This window comes from Myotis myotis, unplaced genomic scaffold (assembly GCF_014108235.1).
Source record: "Myotis myotis isolate mMyoMyo1 unplaced genomic scaffold, mMyoMyo1.p scaffold_m19_p_12, whole genome shotgun sequence".
Lineage (NCBI taxonomy): Eukaryota > Metazoa > Chordata > Mammalia > Chiroptera > Vespertilionidae > Myotis > Myotis myotis.
This window is the reverse complement of record NW_023416316.1, coordinates 39,989,419-40,012,222: the sequence shown is the minus strand read 5'-3', so window position 1 is coordinate 40,012,222 and position 22,804 is coordinate 39,989,419. Positions and strand designations below refer to the sequence as shown.

General features: G+C 38.3%; 1 long non-coding RNA gene across 4 annotated transcripts in view; it reads left to right on the top strand.

The window, feature by feature from the left end:
- The window catches only part of LOC118667460, a 52,330-nt gene that overhangs the window by 19,364 nt on the left and 10,162 nt on the right, over positions 1–22,804 (top strand). For 3 of the 4 annotated variants that reach the window (XR_004971274.1, XR_004971276.1, XR_004971277.1), the window contains 2 exons: positions 1,821–1,907; positions 22,260–22,337. This is a non-coding gene — a long non-coding RNA (uncharacterized LOC118667460). Of the gene's footprint in view, positions 1–1,820; positions 1,908–10,880; positions 11,210–22,259; positions 22,338–22,804 lie in introns of those variants that run through there. The other variant, XR_004971275.1, reaches the window with a different exon arrangement.

Here is a 22,804-nt window from a genome sequence, read left to right as displayed (position 1 = left end):
CAACAGTAAAGATAAAAAAAGATATTTAAAGCATTGGCAATTGATTTGAAGGTACAAATCAGTGCAAATGCATTTGCTCTGTTTGAAGGACTATGCCATGTACTGTTTATTGTTTATTTTATTTTTTAATATACTTTTTAAAAAAATATATTTTTATTGATTAGAGAGAGGGAGAGAGAGACAGAAACATCAATGATGAGAGAGAATCATTGATTGGCTGCCTCCTACATGCCCCCCACTGGGGATCGAGCCCGCAACCCAGGCATGTGCCCTTGACCAGCATCGAACCTGGGACCCTTCAGTCCACAGGCCGACGCTCTATCCACTGAGCTGAACCAGCCAGGGCTTTAATATACTTTTATTGATTTCAGAGAGGAAGGGAGAGAGAGAGAGAGACAGAAACATCAATGATGAGAGAGAATCATTTATTGGCTGCCTCCTGCATGCCCCCCACTGGGGATCGAGCCCGCAACCCAGATCGGAATCAAATCCGGGACCCTTTAGTCTGCAGGCCAACACTCTATCCACTGAGCCAAACTGGCTAGGGCTAGTTTTATGTGTTTGCTCCTTTCTTCTGGCACCATCCAGTATATGTATTCTCTTGTGGTCATCACCTTTCTTACAAGGAAAAAACCTGTCATTGTGCCAAGAATTCAGAGAGAAATTGTGTGTCATGTACAGCTTAGCTAACCAGGAAACCAGCAAAATTAAGGCAGATTTTGTGAAAATTCCATTTTGTATTTTCTGAATTATGAGGAGACAGAATTTTCTCAGAGGGCAGAAACATGAGCAAATGAGGCTAGCGTGACCTATTATAAGGAATCACAAATAGAGAAGGTAGAGAGATGGTAGCATCCTCTCTTCTGAGGGTCTTTCAAACAGACAAAAACAAACCAAAAACGTGGCTCCCAAATAAATGCAGGAGGATTGGTTTGGTCACTTTTTAGAGGTCCTTTGAATTTACAGCATGTGGGCATGAGTATCAGGTCTGCCACCAACTAGAGTGTCAACCTAAGTGCCAAGCTGTGTATTATGTGCCGAGAACTCAAAAGTGAAAAAGACAATTTTTGTTTCAAGGTCTTCTTAGCTTCCATGGGAGAGAAAGACATACCAACAAATTACAGTGCTGTGTGATAAGTGCTAGACTAGTAGCAAAAACATGTTCTGTGATTTCAAATTTTGCCTGGGGGTGGTTGGGACTGAAGAAGTCATATCTGCACTTGACCTTGAAGACCCAGTGGGGGTTAGGCAGGGTAGGTCATTCTCTGCCGAGGGCAGAACCTGAACAAAGGCCTGGAGAAGTGGATGTTAGTGGTAGATGGGCTTATTTTAGAGAGGAGATAGTATTTGAGTAAGTATTTCAGGTTGGTAATCCTGCCAGATGGCCATTCACTGGCTGTGGGATTTGGGGCACATTACATGGTGTCTCTGAGCCTGTTTCTGCATCGCCAATGTGGGGACGTTGTTTTCTATCCTGCAGAGTTGTGAGATTTCAATGAAACGATCAATGTAAAGGACAGTGCAAGGACAGAGTAGATGTTCAGTGAATGTTGTTTCACCTCCTTGACTGGGCTGCCACTATTGCTATGGAACTGCAAATTGTTTAGAATATAATGATTTTATACTGGGAAGGGCCTCTCAACATAAGCCACCTGTAAAATGGAAATAATTCCTACTTTCAGGGTTGTTTTGTGGATTAGAATTAATATTAAACACAGGCCCAATAAAGATGCTATGGAAACAGTAGTTATTATCATTAAAATTATAATAACACTTGCTTCTCAAAGGCCAAAATATATGTATATTTTCTTTATACTCAGATTGTGAAGCTTTGCACGTGTACAGAGCTGCACCTTCTGCTAAACCAGGGGCAGAAAGTCACTTTTGAAAGTATATTTCCCTGAAAGGTAATGTGTCATATTTATGAATACGTTTTCTGTGTGGGCTGGTTGGTATAAATAAGTCATCCAACCATGTTTGTTTTGCTATTTCTGTGTCCCTGGACCAGGCCCTGTACCAGGCACCCAGAAGATGCTTATAGAAATACCTACTACATGAATTAGTGGGTAACTCTCTACTTGGTTCTCTCAAACACATTTTTTTTTAAATAGAGAAAAACAATTTTACATTCTAAAATTGCCTTTTCAAAACCAAGTATCCAAACCACTTAAACAATTGAACATGTACAAATAAATGCACATGGTATCAGCTGGTGGAGAGGGTCATGCTACTTCAGAATCATTTATTTACCTGGAGGATGCATTGATTCAACCTATAATTATCATCGTAAACAGTTATTATAGTCATGATCATCATTATGACATTTCTAATAAGTATTATTGTAGAGGTCAACCTAGTGTTATATCAATAAACCAGGACTAGAATATCTTACGAGGTCACTTCATAGTTTTTCTTGCTAGACCTGTATTTAGATACCAGAAATGGTAGAAAATCCAGCACTTTTTAGTTTCCCAAGAAACCCTCCTTTACATTTTACTCTGCCCAATTGCATAACGCTCTGAGAGGTCATGTCTCCACTGTTCTTTCCTGTTTTGATGATGAGCATTGATAATAGTGGAAATGGTTACATGAAGTCTGGCTCAAGCTTGTGAAAATGACACACATTCTGACTTAAAAATGTTGGATTGCTGAGGGAAAAATCAGCATGGATGCCCTTGAACTTCCATATCACACAACAGCTGCAACCTCAGAGCACTAATTATCTCTTCTACCAACTTCAAAGCAGAACAAGACCCACGTTATGCCACACAAAGCCTCTTCTGTCTCACTTTTGAAGGGCTGTGGGAGAGAGAGACTTCACAGCTTGCCTTGAAAATGTATCTGTTCTTTAAGAAATTATTTGGTTCACATGCTAAATAGAAATTTATAATATTACAAATTTAGCTTAGCTCTTGTTTGTTCCTCAGTAGAAAAGGAAAGAAAATGTATCTAACCAACACTCTTTTTGTTGCAATGAGTTATTTGGCTTAAATTCAACATCTCTCTTCTGGTAGAGACTTTGAAAATCTATTTCTTTATAGATCTGAAAATTAGAGAAGTTAGTTGGGAATTTACACTCTGGGGTTTTCAGAGGCTCCATGGCTTGTTCCCAAAGTTGTATTTACTTTCACTTGAGACAATTGATATTATAGGTGTTGCTTGAAGGTTCCATTGTGGTCACTACCCTGGGCCTTCATGTTCAGCTGTTCTTTTCACCATTGTCATTTATTCACTGAGCAGCTACAGTTAGACTCAATATCTAAAGTTGCGATTTTTATATATAAAAAAGATAAGGTAACCTAATGTTCAATCTCTCATTGAGTACTAGCCATGTAAAAGCAAAGGTTCAATTATGTAGGGAAAGTAATCCAAAAGTAGAATACTAAATCACAACTTTTCAAAGATTCACTCTATTGTTTTGGTACTATTTTCTATTTGCAAACAATATTTTATATGGCACTTAATTTTTTAAAGAAATTACTGGTTTTCAAATTATGTAATTAATATGTTTGACCAGGAGAATTGAGCAAAAAATATCCTTAAAGTTTGTTAGTTTAAAAAGGAAAACAGCCCTAGCTGGTTTGGCTCAGTGGATAGAGCGTCAGCCTGTGGACTGAAGGGTCTCAGGTTTAATTCCAGTCAAGGGCACATGACTGGGTTGCGGGCTTGATCCCCAGTAGGGGACATGCAGGAGGCAGCCAATCAATGATTTTCTCTTATCATTGATGTTTCTATCTCTCTTTCTCTCCCCCTTCCTCTCTGAAATCAATAGAGATATATTTAAAAAAAAATAAGAAGGAAGAAAGTTGTACATATATATTGAAAAATGATTAACTAATATGGAAGTCTATAAAATAAAAACCAAAAGTTATTTTCTTACCACCTGGAGTAAACTGTGTTAACAACTTTTATTTTAGTCCAGACCTCTCTTTTCAGTTATTTTACATATAAAATGAAATATGCAGCTTTTTCCCACTCAGAATTATAGCATGGATAATTCTCATACATGCAGAATACTTAACTTTTGAAATCAAGAAGGGTTAAAATGTCCACTCTTAAATAGTCTTTTTAATAGTCACTTTCCACATTCAGTTGCTTTGTAATTGAGTGCTTTTCAAAATTAGTTCTGTGGTAATTGCCCAAAAACATTAAAAGAAGACTTATAGTCTCAAAACACTTTTATTTAAAAACATCTTCTAAAGAACATAAGGTACAGTAACCACACGATTTTAGCATGGTGGGTTAAAAACAAAACAAAAATACTTATTCAAATGCTTTATCTTTGCTATATCAAATAAGAACAAACTTAGAATCCTCAAAACAAACAAAACAAAAGAAAACCCCCACTAGGTTCCCAGGGGGCATAGATGCACCACAGCCAACATCAAATGATGTTGTTTTCATCTTTTTAAAAATTGAGATATAATTGACACATCCTATATAATAAAAGGCTAATATGCAAATTGTCCCCTTGGGAGTTGACCAGGAGTTCGACCCACTGGGAGTTCGACCGCTTGCTATATCATGTGGTGACCACCAGCAGGCGGCGTGAAGGAAGGCCCCAGCCACCCTGATCGCCGACCAGGCCTAGGGACCCTACCCTTGCATAAATTTCGTGCACCAGGCTTCTAGTAACATTATATTAGTTTAAAGTGTACAATATAATAATTTGGTATATGTATTGTTTCATCTTAGTTTTTTAAAAAAAAATATTTTTGTTGATTTCAGAGAGGAAGGGGGAGAGAGATAGAAACATCAATAATGAGAGAGAATCATCAATCGGCTGCCTCCTGCATGTCCCACACTGGGGATCAAGCCCTAACCCTGGCATATGCCCCAACTGGTATTTGAGAATCTAGCTGTAACTTTCTGATTCATAGGTCAACGCTTAACCACTGAGCCATGCCAGCCGAGCTCATCTTAGGTTATAATTAAAAGATAACGAAGTCCAAATTTCTATGTTTAAGTTCATCCTCTCTTTAAATTTTTCTTAAATGTTTGCCATCTTACATTGTTTGCTGATGAGCATAGGAGGCGGAACAAGTAGGTAGACTACAAATGCTAATAGAAAAATCTCTGAAATAACTCACTGTGTTTAGTTTAACAACCTTTTTCTCCCCTGGATATAGTTGAAGTTGAAATACTTCATATATATCATTTTTCATATATAATATATCATATATATGATATGTTTTTGTAATTCAAGTTGAAAAGACCATGTTTATAGCTTTCTGGGTTTAGCTGTACATATTTGTTTTATCTTAAGTTGGGACACAACCATTATTAAACATTTGTAATGATATATATATATCATATATATCATTTCTTGTGGCATGGAATGTGCAAATAAAAGTCTTAGGAAAATATAAGGTTTTCTTCTTCCCCTACCTCCACAGTGTATGTTGAAAGCTACAGTACAAATCATTCAGGACAGATTGATATGCGTGGGAACCTTACTTGTTTATCTGTTGAAAATGATATTTTATTTAATATATATATTATTTTTAAAAAAATATTTTTTAAAAATATTTTTATTGATTTCAGAGAGGAAGGGAGAGGGAAAGAGAGAAACATCAATGATGAGAGAGAATCATTGATCGGCTGCCTCCTGCACACCCCCTCCTGGGGCTCGAGCCTGCAACCTGGGCATATGCCCTTGACTGGAATCGAACCTGGGACCCTTCAGACTGACACTCTATCCACAGAGCCAAACCAGCTAGGACTCATCATAGTTTCTGATAGTAAAAGTTTTGGTTCTCAGGGAAAACATAAATATATTATCATGTTAATAGGTTTCCCCTCAAAACAGTGACTTCTAGGGGCTCCACCCACCTAACAAATTGGAGAACACTGGCATGGTGGCAAGAACTCTGCTCTGAAATCAAGAGACTTGATGTTTTCTCTGAAGTGAAAATGGAGGTAGACTGAGTTATTTGTAAATCCTCCAGTATCACCCCCCGCCTCCCCACTCCCCAACCCCAGACAGAAAAAAAAATCTGCTTCTATAAATACCAGTTTACTGCAGAACCCAAGTATTTTTTTTTGTTGTTGTTGTAGAATACATCTCTCTTTTTTTTTTTTTTATTATTAGTTAAGGTATTACAAATGTGTCCTCATCCCCCCCATTAACCCCCAACCTCCCCCCCACACACACTCATGCTCCCATCCCCCTGTTGTCCATGTCCATTGGTATGGCTTATATACATGTATACAAGTCCTTCGGTTGATCTCTTCCCCTTACCCCTGCCCTCCCCTACTTTCCTTCTGGGGATTGATAGCCTGATTGCTGTTTCTCAGTCTTTGAGTCTGTCCCTTTTCATCAGTCTATGTTGTTCTCTATAATCCACAAATGAGTGAGATCATGTGGTATTTATCTTTCTCTGACTGGCTTATTTCACTTAGCATAATGCTCTCCAGTTCCATCCATGCTGTTGCAAAAGGCAAGAGTTCCTTTTTTTTTTACCGCAGCATAGTATTCCATTGTGTATATGTACCACAGTTTTCTAATCCACTCATCTGCTGATGGGCACTTAGGCTGTTTCCAAATCTTAGCTATGGTGAATTGTGCTGCTATGAACATAGGGGTGCATATATCCTTTCTGATTGGCGTTTCTGGTTTCTTGGGATATATTCCTAGTAGTGGGATCACTGGGTCAAATGGGAGTTCCATTTTTAGTCTTCTGAGGTAGCTCCATACTGTTCTCCACAGTGGCTACACCAGTCTGCATTCCCACCAGCAGTGCAGAAGGGTTCCTTTTTCTCCACATCCTCTCCAACACTTGTTGTTTGTTGATTTGTTGATGATAGCCATTCTGACAGGTGTGAGATGATAACGCATTGTCGTTTTGATTTGCATCTCTCGTATAATTAGTGACTTTGAGCAGGTTTTCATATGTCTTTCGGCCTTCTGTATGTCCTCTTTCGAAAAGTGTCTATCTAGGTCCGTTGCCCATTTTTTTATTGGATTGTTTATCTTCCTTTTGTTAAGTTTCATGAGATCCCTGTAAATGTTGGAAATTAAACCCTTATCGGTGGTATCATTGGCAAATATGTTCTCCCATGTAGTGGGTCTTCTTGTTGTTTTGTTGATGGTTTCCTTTGCTGTGCAAAAGCTTTTTATTTTGATGTAGTCCCATTTGTTTATTTTCTCTTTAGTTTCCATTGCCCTAGGAGCATTATCAGAGAAGAAATTTCTTCGGCATATGTTTGCGATTTCGCTGCCTGTGGATTCCTCTAGTATTTTTATGGTTTCCCGTCTTACGTTTAAGTCTTTTATCCATTTTGAGTTTATTTTTGTGTATGGTGTGAGTTGGTGATCTAGTTTCATCCTTTTGCATGTATCTGTCCAATTTTCCCAACACCATTTATTGAAAAGACTGTCTTGACTCCATTGTATGTTCTTGCCTCCTTTGTCGAATATTAATTGGGCATAGTGGTTTGGGCTGATTTCTGGGGTCTCTATTCTATTCCATTGATCTATATGTCTGTTCTTGTGCCAGTACCAAGCTGTTTTAAGAACAGTGGCTTTGTAATACAGTTTGATATCTGGTATTGAGATCCCACCTACTTTGTTCTTTCTGAGGATTGTTGCAGCTATTCGGGGTCTTTTTTTATTCCAGATGAATTTTTGGAACGTTCGTTCTAGATCTGTGAAATATGCTGTTGGTAATTTAATGGGGATTGCATTGAATCTATAAATTGCTTTGGGTAGTATGGACATTTTGATGATGTTGATTCTACCAATCCATGAACACGGTATATTCTTCCATCTGTTTATGTCTTCCTCTATCTCTTTTTTCAGTGTCCTGTAGTTTTCAGCATATAAGTCTTTTCAGAACCCAAGTATTGATCCTATTGTGGTGAGGGTGTTTTTTGGTATCTTTTTTGCATTTTTCCAAATAATGGTTGTGTCCCAACTTAAGATAAAACAGTATGTACAGCTAAACCCAGAAAGCTATAAACATGGTCTTTTCAACTTGAATTACAAAAACATTTACTCCTTCATTCCCTTTATATTTGTAAACTCTATCAGTGAACCTAAAATGTTATGGAATTTGGTCAAACTAAAACAGTAGAATAGCTATTTTTAAATAGCTGTGTATTTTGTACCAAATAGTGCATTTGTACCAAAATACTACAAATTATAACTGCTATCTGCTTATAGAAATGCAGGCTTTGTTTTCTTGTGGCATGGAATGTGCAAATAAAAGTCTTAGGAAAATATAAGGTTTTCTCCTTCCCCTACTTCCACAGTGTATGTTGAAAGCTACAGTACAAATCATTCAGGACAGATTGGTATGCGTGGGAACCTTACTTGTTTATCTGTTGAAAATGATCAATGAAAAGGCTTTAAAGTAACCTAAGACAAAAGAATATTTTTGAGAAACGCATAAAATGTGTCCCTTAATTTCTTTGGCCAAATGAGGAGTTGACTGTAGTTTATCTTGTTCTCTCTCTCTCTCTCTCTCTCTCTCTCTCTCTCTCTCTCTCTCTCTCTCTCTCTCTCTCTCTCGTTTTGGTGGTTGAGTGGACAGATCAAGGAGCCCTTAGCATTGCTGAAATCCTCAAGTGTTGTCATATTCTGTACTAATAGAAATCTAAGTGGAATACTGTGGGTGCTCAACCTGAATTACTTTTAAGTCATTACATACCGATGAGTGATTATTATACAGTAGGGCCTCAGACTGCATTGTGTCTCCATTTCTACCCCTGGAAAATATTTAGGCAATTACCTGAAATGATAACAACAATAACAACAAAAACCTTCTCTTTGTAAATCTGTAAAAATTAAGCCAAGACTGGTTCATCAGACTATTATTTCTCTATAAAAGTTACGAGGCACATTCATTTATTTTTGATATGTATTCTTTGTTTGCACAAATATGTTCATTGTAGAAGAATCTCAAAACACAAATGAACAACAATAATGAAGAAATTCTTGACACCTGAAGAAATTACTATAATAACATTTTAGAACAGTGGTTCTCAACCTTGGCTGCACATTATAATTACCTGGGAATCTTTTTAAAATCCTGATTTCTGGGCCTTCTCCTCCGGAAATTCTGTTTCTTTGTTATGGGGTGAGGCCACAACATTAGTAACAAATCAGGATTTTAAAAAGATTCCCAGGTGATTCTAATGTGCAGCCAAGGTTGAGAACCACTGTTTTAGAAGCTAACCTTTCAGTCTTCTGAGTTTACTAGAGGAATGTATGTAGCAGAATTCTTAGTCATAAAGTCAGCTAGTGAATAACCTCTCCTCCTTTCCTAAGTGGAGGGTCTATTAGCTTTATGTTTAAGGAACTGAGAAGAGAAGTTGCCAGGTCTGAGCTACCACCAGGCAATCCCTAAATCCATCTGTTGTGCTTGGAGAATCGGTTTAGCTCTGGGTTGTAAATTTAATGTCCAAGAAGAAGGGTAAGATAAACTTTTTCTTCTTGGAGAGTTGAAAAGGAAATAACTGAGCCCTAAGGCAAACATAGGGGGAAGGGAAATGACTGAGAACTTAAGGAAGTCAGAAGAACTCTGGTCTGGTCACCAGTAAGACTGAATTTAGAGCCTAACCACTGTGTGACCTTGGGTCAATTGCCAACCTCTCTGGGCACTGGTATTCCCATTTCTGAAATGAAGGGGCGATCAGGGAGAGTGACAGGTAAGAAGGAGACTGCAGAAATGTCTAAGACATGGTTCCTACTTAGTTGGAAAGACTAGCCTGCGCAAGAACTACAATTCTAAATTGAGTTGTTGTTGGTGGTGAAAAGATGAGGAAGGAAAGGACCTTAACAGAGGGCTCAGCTAAAAGTCTGATCTCATTTAATACCTTCATTCAGGACCTAGACCTGTGCTGTCCAATATAGTGGCATCTACCCACATGTGGCTACCTGAGCACACAAGTTGTAACTAGCCTGAAATCTGTAGGAATAAAACACATTCTGGATTTTTTAAACTTTAGTACAAGTAAGTGTAAAATATCCCTTTGATAATTTTAAAATATTGATTCAATGTTGAAATGATAGCATGTTGGATATATTAGGTTAGATAAAATATATTATAGGAATTTATTTTACGTGTTTCTTTAAAAAATTTTTAATGTGGCCACTAGAAAATTTTAAATAGCATCTATGGCCTGCATTCTCTTTCTGTTGGAGAGTGCTGGTCTAGGACATCGTGTGAGTGGGGTACACTTTGGGAAAATGTGCAATCATTAACCTGTATGTGGATATGGAAGATGTTATAACTGTTCAGCCTGGTCTAGTAGAATGAGTGTCATCAGAAACCCAGATCCTTCAGAGACAAGAGAAAAGCAGAAAAAAATGGGATGACTAGAACACTTGAAGGCGAATAATGATAAAGGCTTACAACAACATATGGCTATGAACTTCTGTATGACAAAAAGCAGTTCAGAGTTAGTCTGACTGCAGGGCCACATGCCTGAGCGGTGCACCCCCTTTGGCAGTGGTTGATTGCTTTAACTGTGCCTTTCTGCAGGCAACTTTGTAATAAATAGCTTTAGGCAAGAAGGCAGGAGTGGGAGGGAGGGAAGAAACAGGGACCAGTTTATAAAGCATGTTTATAGACTTTATAGATTGGCCTCATGAAAGAATGAGATAATACGTGTCAGTAAATGATTACAACTGCCCTGAAAAACTGGAGACATTTACTAAATAGCAATTGGTCTTCCTGGAAAATTTCCTTTACCTCATACAGATGAATCATTTACTTCCAGAAAACAGCACACTTACTGGAGGCGCAGTTCAGTCCTAGTAATTAAATTCAGTTAGCCCAGTAGGGTCAGATTTCATGGTAACTTGTCAGGAGGGAGACTACAACTAAAAGGACCCTGAGATTGTCCTCAACACCATATCCAATGGCTTTTCACAGTCTTCATCCGTCTGAACTGCAGAGCACCACTTGACAGAAAAAAACCTTCCCTTCAGCATTTTCTTCTCCACTGCCTCCTGTGATTTGATGTCCGAGCCCTCTCACTGCCTGACCCATCTTGTCAGGGACTTAGTGCAGCATCAATTGAAGAGCCGAGGTTTGTGGGTTGTGATGAAAGGTTGGTGTAATAGTTTATGTAAAGGGTATAGTAGATTCTCAATACATGATAGCTATTAGTGTTTTTTATTACTTTTTACTGAATTCTTTTTTCATCCAAGCCCTTTAAGTTCTCCCATCTCTATACATTACAAAATTGTATCTACTTCTTGTTTCAAATGTCACCTCATAAGTAATAGAAGGCTGCAAATGCCACATCTGAAACCCTCTTTGGATGCAGAGTATAAGCATTTTCAATGTTTCCTAGGCATCTGGTTAACACCCAAATACTTTTTTCCTCCCAAATCTCCTTGCCTCTCAAGTGCCCTCCTGTCAAAACACCACTTCACTTTTGCCAGGTACAGCCCCACAGATGTGGGCCTGGATCTTCCACTGCCTGTTGTTACGTCCTTGCACACCCCACATCTCTGTAAATACATACAAGCCAGCATGCTAACAAATTCCCGTGTGAACTTATTTTGTGTTCATGTGGGGGTTCCAGGAGACCATGGAAGATTTTTGTTTGTTTTTGTTGTTGTGTGTGTGTTTTTTTCTTTTTTTTTTTTAAAAAAATATATTTTTATTGATTTCAGAGAGGAAGGGAGAGGAAGAGAGAGATAGAAACATCAATGATGAGAGAGAATCATTGATGGGCTGCCTCCTACATGCCCCTCACTGGGGATTGAGACCGCAACCCAGGTATGTGCCCATGACTGGAATCAAACCTGGGCCCCTTCAGTCTGCAGGCCGATGCTCTATCCACTGAGCCAAACCAACTAGGGCTGTTGTGTTTTAAATTGGTTTTTAGAGAGAGAGGAAGAGAGAGGGAGAGAGAGAAAGAAAGAGAGAGAGATCAATGTGAGAAGGAAATATCCATTGGCTACCTCCTGCATATCTCCTACAGGGGATCAAGGCCAAAACCCAGGCATGTGCCTTGACTGGGAATCAAACCGACAACTTTTTGGTGCACGGGACAACACCCAACCAACTGAGCCACACCAGCCAGGGCAACTGTGGAAGTTTTATGATTGGGTAGAGATGCCTTTTTTTAAAAACCAGTTTATTAAGGTATGATTGGCATACAAAAAGCTGTGCATATTTAATGTATACAACTTTTTATGATTGATGGGAAAGCAAAAGAGATTGTGTTGACAAGCTTTAGCTGTGGGACACTGGACAGGTCATGTCACCTCCCTGCCTCAGTTCCTTCATTTGTAGGATGAGTGATCTGGACTTTATCTTTAAACATCCCAGTGCCAGGATGCTGAGCTTCTAGAAAGCAATAGACATGTAGAGCAAGATAAGGAGCACAATATTATTCTAAGCTTTGCCAAAAGCAGGATAGTAAGAATGGATTGGTATTCTCAAAAAGTTCACCTTAAGGGTAAGTTTCAATAGTTATAATAAATCCACACTGTATAAGTAAAACCTTGCCATACCTGAGAAGTTTCATGTGCTTGTTACAGTTTTTGTTACTAAAATTATCATTTATTGATTATAAATTATATGATTTATTAATCATACAAATAGTTTTATTATTTATTATTGACAGTATTACAGAGGTTCCCCCATTTCCCACAATCATAAAAACCTTGTTGAGTTTTAATTTTATAGATTAAAATAAATGGTTTATTTATTTATTAAACATAATGTAAATACCAATACGTATCCAATGTAAAAAGTTCAAGCAATAGAGAAAATGAAAAGAAGACAGTAAAAATCACTCTTTAACATGGCCATCTAAATGTAATTGTTTTTGAAATTTTGGTTAGTATCCTAAGGTATGTGACCTTATGTAAAAGAGATCAAACTATAAATGCTGTTTTGTAACCTGCTTTTTAAGAAACTCTTTAATATATTGTAGACATACTTTTTCAATTATGACTGTTGGTCTTCTGTAATGACTATAGTTCATTGTATGACTATACCTGATATATTTATTTACTCCTTTCCCAATGGACATGTAAGCTATTTCTAATTTCTCACTATTAGGCTGTGATGAATGTCAAGCCATACCAAAGCTTACAAACATATTTAAACACACTCATAGAAAGAACAGATGCATTTTCTTAGGTAATTAAGAGGCAGCCAATAAATACACTTTGATAATCAGATTGTCCCTGCAATGACCCAATTCCTGATTTGCAAAAGATTAGTGCATTGTGACCATTATTTTCCTGAAGGGTGGAAACTTACACTTAATCACTGTATCTAAAAATTAATTTCATGCTATTAGAGATGGAAAGATAATATAAAGCATCCCTTCCCCAGCTGAAATTATCGTTATCTCTAATTAAAGCATCCCTGATGCACATGATAAAACATGTACTGGCTTCTCATCTCATTTGAATATAAAGTTTTATTGTCATGCATGTTAAAAGCTCTTCTTTGTTTCACTAAGTCAATAATACCTTTGACTTGGGCTGACACCGTTTCCTCTTGTTAATCATTGACTATAGATTTCAGGTTATGGGTTTGATGAATACAAACAAAAGACAAACATTTCTATAAATGAAAAAGTTTAATTTAAAACAATTCCAAATCCCAAACAGATTAAAATAATGTTATGAGGTAATTCTAAAAGAATATTTTAGGAATGAATTTGAATGTTTGCTCTTTTATCCTAGTACGTTGTTCAGTGTCTGGTACCTAGTGGGTACTCAATAAATATTTGTTGAATAAATGAATGAATGAATGAATGAAGCCACTTTTGATTTGTGACTTAAATATTGGCAATATCTGAACCAATGGAGCCAGTTCAACAATCTATAAGCATTACTATAAAACTGATTTTCTATTTTTAGATATAAGGTGAATGGCTTCCACTAAACATAACTCACCAGCTTTATCATTCTCAAGATCTATTGTTATGAAGACATTGGCAAATTGTGTACTGTGGGCCAAATCTAGCCTGATGCCTGTTTTATTTTATTTTATTTTATTTTATTTTATTTTTGTTAATCCTCACCTGAGAATATTTTTTCCCACTGATTTTTAGAAAGAGTGGAAAGAGGGAGAGATGATGGAGAGGTAGAGAGAAAGAGAGAGAGAGAGGAGAGAGAGAGAGAAACTCTCTGTGAGACTCATGGATTGGTTGCCTCCTTCATGTACCCCAATTGAGGCCCGGGAAAAACAAAAACTTGCATTGGAGGTATGTACATGCCCTAGACTGGGAATTGAACCCAAGACCCTTTAAGGCATTTGCCGACACTCTAACCACTGTAGCACACCAGCCAGGGCTAGCCTGATATCTGCTTTAGTACAGCCCATGAACTGAGAATGGTTTAAAAAATATTTTCAAATGGTTGAAAAAATAGCAAAAGAAGAATGATATTTGTGACAGATGAATTTTTTTTAAATTTCACTATTTATAAATAAAAATTTATTGGCATATTGCCATGCTCATTCTTTCATATATCACTTGTGATTATTATTGTGCTACAACTTAGAGGTAAGTAGTGGCCTACAAAACCTAAAATATTTACTCTCTGGCCTTTCATAAACAATGTTTATCAACTCCTCGTTTAGGATTGTTTCAGTCAGTTTGGGTTGCTATAATATAATGCCATAGCCTAGGTAGCTTACAAACAACAGAAATGTTTGGAGGCTGGGAAGTCCAAGATTATGCCGCGGGCAGTTTCGGTGTCTAGTAAGGACCTGCTTCCCAGTTCATAGACAGCTATCTTCTAGCTGTGTCCTCACACAGTGGAAGGGGTGAGCACCCTCTTTTAACAGGGCACTAATCCTATTCATGAGAGCTCTACTCTCATGACCTATTCACCTTTCAAATGCCCCATCTTCTAATACCATCACATTGGAGGTTAGGATTTCAACATACGAATTTGGGGAGACACAAGCATTCATTTCTTGGGTGCAGAGAAGCGTGTTGTTCACTCAGCAGCAAGAATGCATTTGCATTGCTAGCCTTATGGAATGCTAGAGAATTTACTACAATAACAGGTAAGTTGGCAAAAGAAAGTCAAGACATTATGCCTATTTTGTTAACAACTTGAAAATAATAGTGGTAGCATATTTTCTTTACTCTTTCATCATCTCTAATTTATTTTTTGAATATATTTTATTGATTTTTTACAGAGAGGAAGGGAGATAGCTAGAGAGTTAGAAACATCGATGAGAGAGAAACATCAATCAGCTGCCTCCTGCACATCTCCTACTGGAGATGTGCCTGCAACCCAGGTACATGCCCTTGACCGGAATCGAACCTGGGACCTTTCAGTCCGCAGGCTGACGCTCTATCCACTGAGCCAAACCGGTTTCGGCTCATCATCTCTAATTTAAAAGACCAATCTTATACAGTGCAAAATGTTATTCAAAAATCTGTCTATAAAGTTTTTAACACCAGGATTGCTTAGAACCTCCTAACACCAGGCCCAATGGTTCACTTGTGACTCTACTGGTCTCCCCATGCTTCCCCCTAGGGCACCATCTGCTCTCTGGTCTTTTAATTCTTCTACATATTTTAGGTTTGAAATTTTATTTTTATTTTCTTTTTCTTCTATAGCCAAGACACTCATTTTTACCAGGTTTCTGAGTAAATATTAGTAAATGAACAGTTTAATTTATTGTTATGTACTGTTAAATAGGATAATTACAACTACATTTATGAGAGAGAGAGAAAGAGAAATGTTTTTACTGGCATATATCCTAACTTTATCTCACTCATTTAAAAAAATTGATTTTAGGGAGAGGAAGGGAGAGAGAGAAACATCAATGTGTGAGAGAAATGTTGACTGTTGCCTCCCACATGCACCCTGACTGGGGATTTGAACCCACGACCTATTGGTGTATATGTTCTGACTGGGAATCAAACATGTTACCTTTTGGTGTACGGGATGATGCTCCAGCCAACTGAGCCACACTGGCTAGGGCTCACTCATTTTTAATAATGATAATTATTTCAGGTTCTCCTCAGCAACTTTCACAGGGATCATTCTCCAGAAGAACAGACCAACAAAATTATCTATCATCTACCTATTTATTTTAAGAAATCGGCTTGTGAGATTGGGGGGCTGGTAAGTGTGCACATACACCAAGAAGTGACTCAAAAAGAATCTGCTGGTCATAATTTCCTTTATTCCTTGTCATTTGCAAGTTTCCCTTGGAAGTTTCTTTATTCAACCTGCCCAATGATCACACTGTTTTTTCCATGTATGGCTTACAGACATAGGATGAGAGTGGGCATCTAGATATACTTGCAGGAGGTTTTATCAATTTGTTGGTAGAGTCCATAGTGAGGGAGAAGAGTCACAGTATATTGAAGTCTTGGCAATGAGTCAGTGAGTGCTATGGAAAAGGCCAAGAATCCAGATCACATGGTTGTTCATGGCATTGACCATGCAACCCTGCATGCCAATGGGACTGCCAGAGTGGGCTGTTCACTCTACCTGTCTACACTGTTCCCGCCCCTATGTGTTCACCCTGCTGTGGCCAGAGTTGGTAGATAAATCGTCATGGTGTCCTTTCCAATATGGCTCTAGAACCTCATTATAATAATAATATCAACTAATATTTGTTTAGCACTTAGTCTTTGCAAGGCACTGTTTAAAGCACTTCACATTAATACCTCATTTTCTTCTCATAACAGCTAGTAGAAAGCTACACTTTCAGGTGAGGAAGCTGGACTCAAAAAGCTTAAGTGATTCCCTCAAGGTCACTCAGTTCATAAGTGATAGCGGTGGGATTCAAACTCAGAATTTTTAAAAATATATATTTTATTGATTTCAGAGAGGAAGGGAGAGGGAGAGAGAGAGAGAAACATTAATGATGAGAGAGAATCATTGGTTGGCTGCCTCTTGCATGCCTCCTACTGGGGATGGAGCCCGCAACCTAGCCATGGGCCCTTGACCTGAATTAAACTGGGACCCTTTAGTCCACAGGCTGATGCTCTATCCACTGAACCAAACTTGCTAAGGCCAAACTCAAATGTTCTTTCCCTGGCCCTTCTTCTTGACCACCTCACCACTACTGTCTCCCAGGAGGCCTCATGGAAGCTGGGAGGAAGTGAGAAGGTGGCAATCAGAATCACAGGATCAAAAAAACCTCACAGCCCCAGCCTCTCATCCCATCTCCAGAAAGAATCCCCTGAATGTCATCTCTGACAAGTTGTCACTCTGCTTCTCCTCAGGTGCTGCTGGTGACCTGGAACTTGGTGTCATGTGAGGCAGCCTAGTCCATTTTTAGATAGCACTAATTGCACCATGTTATTCCATATTTTGAGCACAAATAATTTCTCTCCCTAAATTCACCTACTTGTCCTAGTTCTGTTTTCTGGAGCTCCACCAAATAAGACTTTTCTTCCTTTTGACGGACAAACCTTTCAATATTTAAAGATCCGAGGGATTTTGGAACAGTCTCCTACCTCCTTCTCCTACTTGCAGCACAAATGCAGGATTTTACTCTCTAAATGTGACAGTCCTTTGCATTCATTTATGCGAGCAGCTTATTATTTGTGCCTGTTAATGCAGAAGGACATGATTATACATATGAATGATTAGCTTTGTTGTAGGGTTTATTTGATTGGAACAGTCACCACACCTCTGTGCAGTCTTCAGAGTTTATTATTCCACTTCCTTGATTCAGCACATGGGCTTTGTGCATTGCCTTAGCTGGGCCCTGGTGTTAAATAAACTAAGTCACCATTTATCTCTTCATAACTTAAAAACAACAAGAGAAGAACATGTGTGAAAGAGTACTTTTGTGAAGGTGGAGGACTAAGATGTAAAGAGAGAAAGCACATACGTGAGTTTTGGGGTGTCATAAGGGAGGACCTGGAAAGAGGTGGTGATGCTGCTGGTGTGGGTCCACAGAGTGAAGAGTGAAGTATGAGAGACTTAAAGGATAAATTTGCTAATGGTAGAATACAAACTAGAATAACTTTGGCAACAACTTATGGTAGTTCTGCTTTCATTTGAGGAAGGGTAGAGATTACAGAATATAGACAGATTGACAATACTTTTGTTAAATTAGGCATAATAGTTAATGGAAGTTGCGAGTTTGGCAGTTGCTTATGTAATATTGCATTCTTGATAGAAATAATCAGGAGGCCCAGAGATTTCTGTGTCTCAGCAAAACACTTGAGTTTTGTAAAGAATATTCCATCTTTAGGAAAGCCTTTTTACTTGAACTGACTCCCTTTTGCTTGGGGAGAGGGCTCCTCCCCTTCCTCCATTGTGTCCCACTGTTGCGTATTTGAACGTGAATTGGCCAGACCTGCAATAGCCACTTACCAGTCACATGACTATGGGGAAGCCTTTTCCTCATTTGAGACCTCAATTTCCTCATCTGTGAAGTGAGGAGTTAGATTAAGGTTCTTTCCAGCTCTGAAAGTCATAAGTCCTTTCTTATTTTGGTGTAGAGGTTCCCTGATATATAAAGGCCTAGTACAGACACAAATGGCCCATTTCTCTTTGTGACATCCATGCTGTTGTAGATTGAATTATTGGTTGCAATTCTTCATTCCCTTTTCCAGGGGAATTATACATTCACACGCTTGTCAATGTCTTAGGAAGGGCAAATTATACTTTTCTGCTTTTTGGCTTTACTAGTAAGCTTGATCATGTGACTTGCTTTGACCAATGGAGTGTTAGCAGATGTGACATAAGCAAAGGCTTGAAATATGCTTGTACATATCTTCTGGTCCAAGAAGGATGAGAGGAGTTGAATCTAAACACAGACCAGACCTAGACACAACCCACAGCTTACACACCAATCTACATCAGTTGAATCCCAGCAGGTGCAGAATGAAAAATAAATGCTTGCCTTAGCTGGTTTGGCTCAGTGGATAGAACATTGGCCTGCAGACCAAAGGGTCCTGGGTTCAATTCCGGTCAAGGACACGTACCTCAGTTTCAGGCTCCTCCCTGGTTTGGGCCCTGGTTGTGGCACGTGTAGGAGGCAACAAATCATTGTATTTCTCTCACATCAATATTTCCTCTATGTCTTTCTCTCTCTTTTCCATTCTCTCTGAAAATCAATGGAAAATATCCTTGGGTGAGGATTAAAAAAGAAAAATAAATGCTTTATGTTTTTGTTCCTGAGATTGTATAGTTGTTGTTTTTGCAGCATTAATTAATCATGAAAGTAAAACACACTTAATGTATAAATCTTTGTTCTTAATGGACATCATGCACTCATTTATTTAAAATTTTGCTAGTTGTTTAAATTTTCTTTTATTTATATCTATATTCTATGTTTTGTTACAAGGAGAGAGAGAGAGAAAAACATTGATGTGAAAGAGAAGCATCGATTGGTTGTGGGGTGGATGGGATGAGCAACCAACCAACTGAGCCACAACAGCCAGGGCTGTTATGTATATTTTAATCAAGGCCTTAATGCCCTTTGTGGCTAACTATTTAGTTTGGTTTGGATTTTTGTTTCACAGAGATGTGAGTCATTAGGGTAAAGATGTTTTTGCCATTCAAGCTATTTATTATATTTATGAGTGGAACCCCAAACCTCAGCTGAAATGACTCTCATTATTCTGTTCAGCTATCTGGATGCAGAATTTGGGTTTAAATGCACACTGGGAGTCAGAGCCATTGAACTGTGTGGACTCTTTGCTCCTAATACAGACTCAGTTCTCATCCACAGACTTCATCTGCAGTGCTTAAATAGCTGCCATTTATTTACTGCTACCCAACATGGGGGAAGGATTGCAGCACAGAAAAAGTGGAGTCAGCAGTCTTTGGGGGTTTAAGAGTCTTGAGAATTAACGAACTCTTTTCTACCATGCTGTGTTCCAAAATTAATCTGGTTTCTGCCTGCCATGAAGTGATACGGTTTGTTGTTATATGGTTATTTAAGGCACAGCATTTACTCTCTATAATTGGCATTTCTCTGCTCTTCTCTTACAAGATCAAACAAAGCGATATCCTGTGTATAACCTCAGAAGCTATGAGCTGAGATGCCCATTAGCCCCTAAAATACTCACTTTTCTGCCCAACTGCTGCTAGGTCCGTTGGAATTTGGTAGTTTCACTTTGTGTATCCAACACATCCTTAGGCTTGCTTGGGAATGTGCATAAAATTTAAAACAACCCCATATAACTTGAAGAGAGAAAATCCATGCTGTGGTCATGCATAGTTCTTTCAGAACTGAGTTTCTTTGCATCATGTTATCTCATGTTTCCCTGTTAATATTCCACAAGCTTTCCAAACTCGAGCTCAGAACATGTAGTCTGTAAGCTCTTTATGGTAGAGTTAACACAAAAAAATTGGGGATGGAAGGGAATTTAAGGTGAAATTAATCAAGGAAAAAGAATTTCAGTCAAACATAGATTTTGAGCTTGTGTTTTCTTTGATAATAAGGAAGAGATTTCCACTCTGTAGGTGTTGGTGGTACAGATTTCCCAGAAGGACACTACCCTCTTGCCTATCTTGGTAACAGTTCTAGGTAGAAGGTAGGAATCACTTACTCCTTCTCAGAGGACAGGAATACTTGTCCAAAGCATTTGGGGATTCATAAATATTGAGTGTGACTCTTCTAATACTACCTGTTATTGGAATGACATAGCAAATGTTTTAGTCAAATAATGCGATAAAAATAGAAAACCTAGAGCACTGGAAATAAGATTGTAGTATGGAACCTTTAAAACTTGTTTTACAATTTATTAACCATGTTCTCATTCATTATTGCATTTATTTCTCAAAATATTCCTATGAGCATAGTTATTAGATTCATATATCAAGTATCAAACTTTAACTTAGATGTATCTTACCATTAATCCTTTATATCTATATGTCTTTTCTGGCTTCATATCAGAAGCTACTTAGAGGACAAAGCTTTAGGTTTTAAACTTTTTGATGTCCCCATGCAGTGCCTATAATAATATGATTCCATCTCAAAGGTTAAGGAATTTGTCAAAGATTCCACAACTGGTGAATTGCAGACTCAGAGATGCAAACTCTTACGTAGACTAATACTCTTTTCACCATAATAACTGCTTTTCTGTTATCTTTATAAACTCATAAACAACTATCCAGGACCACACTATGACCACCCACTGGCACCAGGCCAGCCAACGCGGGTGTGATGCGATTGGTCTGGCCCGGCCATTGCCCCATGATCACCCTGCAGAGGGAGGCTCAGGCCACTGACTGATGGGCTGCAGCGGGTGGGCGGGGCCTCCCTCTGCGGTCCCGGTTGCCGGTGGCTGGAGGGAAGTCTGGGTCCCGGGTGCCAGAGGGAAGCTGGTGCCGGCAGCCAGGGGAAGGAAGGCCTACTCTTGTATGAATTTCATGCATTGGGCCTCTAGCTTTTCCATAAATGTGTTTAGAAAGTACCCATGAACTGGTTTTGTTTTCACTCCCCAGCATGGCCTTGGTGGGACTTTACTGGGTCTAAATTTCCCTTTGAGATACCAGAGAACATCTGATACAGTTCATTTATCTTTATTTTGGAAAAAAGTTTCTGTGGTCTTTCAAATAGCAATCTCTTTTAATGTATTGAAGCCTTTTTTGAGAAAGAAAGTGAGAGAAATGCTATGGAGGAATTATCCATAATTATATATAATTTATATGTCACTTATCTGTCAAATAATAAACTTAAGAATTAGGAGTCAGAAAAAGGGGACATATGTAATACTTTCAACAATAAAGATTTAAAAGAAAAAAAATTAGGAGTCAATGTCAACAAAAAATTATGTGCAAATAAAGTAAAATCATATCTGAAAATATACATATCCAGCATGATTCAATTTATTGACTTTTGATTTATACATAACATCTCAAAAAAAACCTATCACATATGCAAACTTGCTGATAAAGAGTTAGATTGGAAGATATATGGAAAATTACAACATTTACAGAGTAATGTTATCAGAATAACAATGGAGAACTTTCAATATGGTTTCCACTGTCTCAGTGTCTTATCCATAAAGGATATTATACTAGTATATGGTACAGTGGTTATGAACCTGGACTTTGAGTCAGCCTGCTTGGTTTGTGCTCTAGTCTTGCTCCTTTAAATAGCTGTGTGACTTTGGTCAACTTAACTTCCCTTCCCTTGGTAAAATAAAGATGCCGTTAATATCTACTCCAGGCTTGGTAAGGGAAGACTGGGCAGCAGGGAATGCAATAAATCTAACACCATAGGACAGGACAGTTATATGCTGTCACCTGAATCTTCTATAAAGCTCACTGCCACTATTTTGGGACTCTCAATACTATTATGAGTAAACTCTCAATTGCCCCTTTGTCTTTGCAGCATTCTCAAGATTCAAAGTCCCAGATGGAAGCACTTGATTGACTGTGCCTACGTCACGTGCCTGCACCATAGTGATCAGTGAGTAAGAGCAGGATTCCTAGGCCCCTTTGGCTTCTGTAGTTAAAAAAAAACCAACACAAAAAAGGGGGGGTGGATTTACTCTCCAATACTTGTCTGCATTAGATGGGCATTCAGATGTCTTCTCCAAAAAGACAAATGTTTTTCTTATTGTGATGTGTGTGTGTGTGTGTGTGTGTGTGTGTGTTTTTCATTTATTAGAGCACTTTTTACATTAGCAGTATTAATACTTTGCCACGTTTGTTGCATATATCTTTCCTTTTCTTTTTCAGCCATTGTGGAAAAGTAAACTTTTAATAAAAATGACTCCAACCAGTTCTTTTCTGCAGCATGCGATACAATTGATAGAGAATTGTTTCTTATTCAAACAAACCCTGCTGTCCTGGCCACAGTTCATTTAACTAGGAGTCTGTGTATAGAGGAAGGTAGTTTGTTATAATGATACATCTTGGCCTGTCCTCTACCTA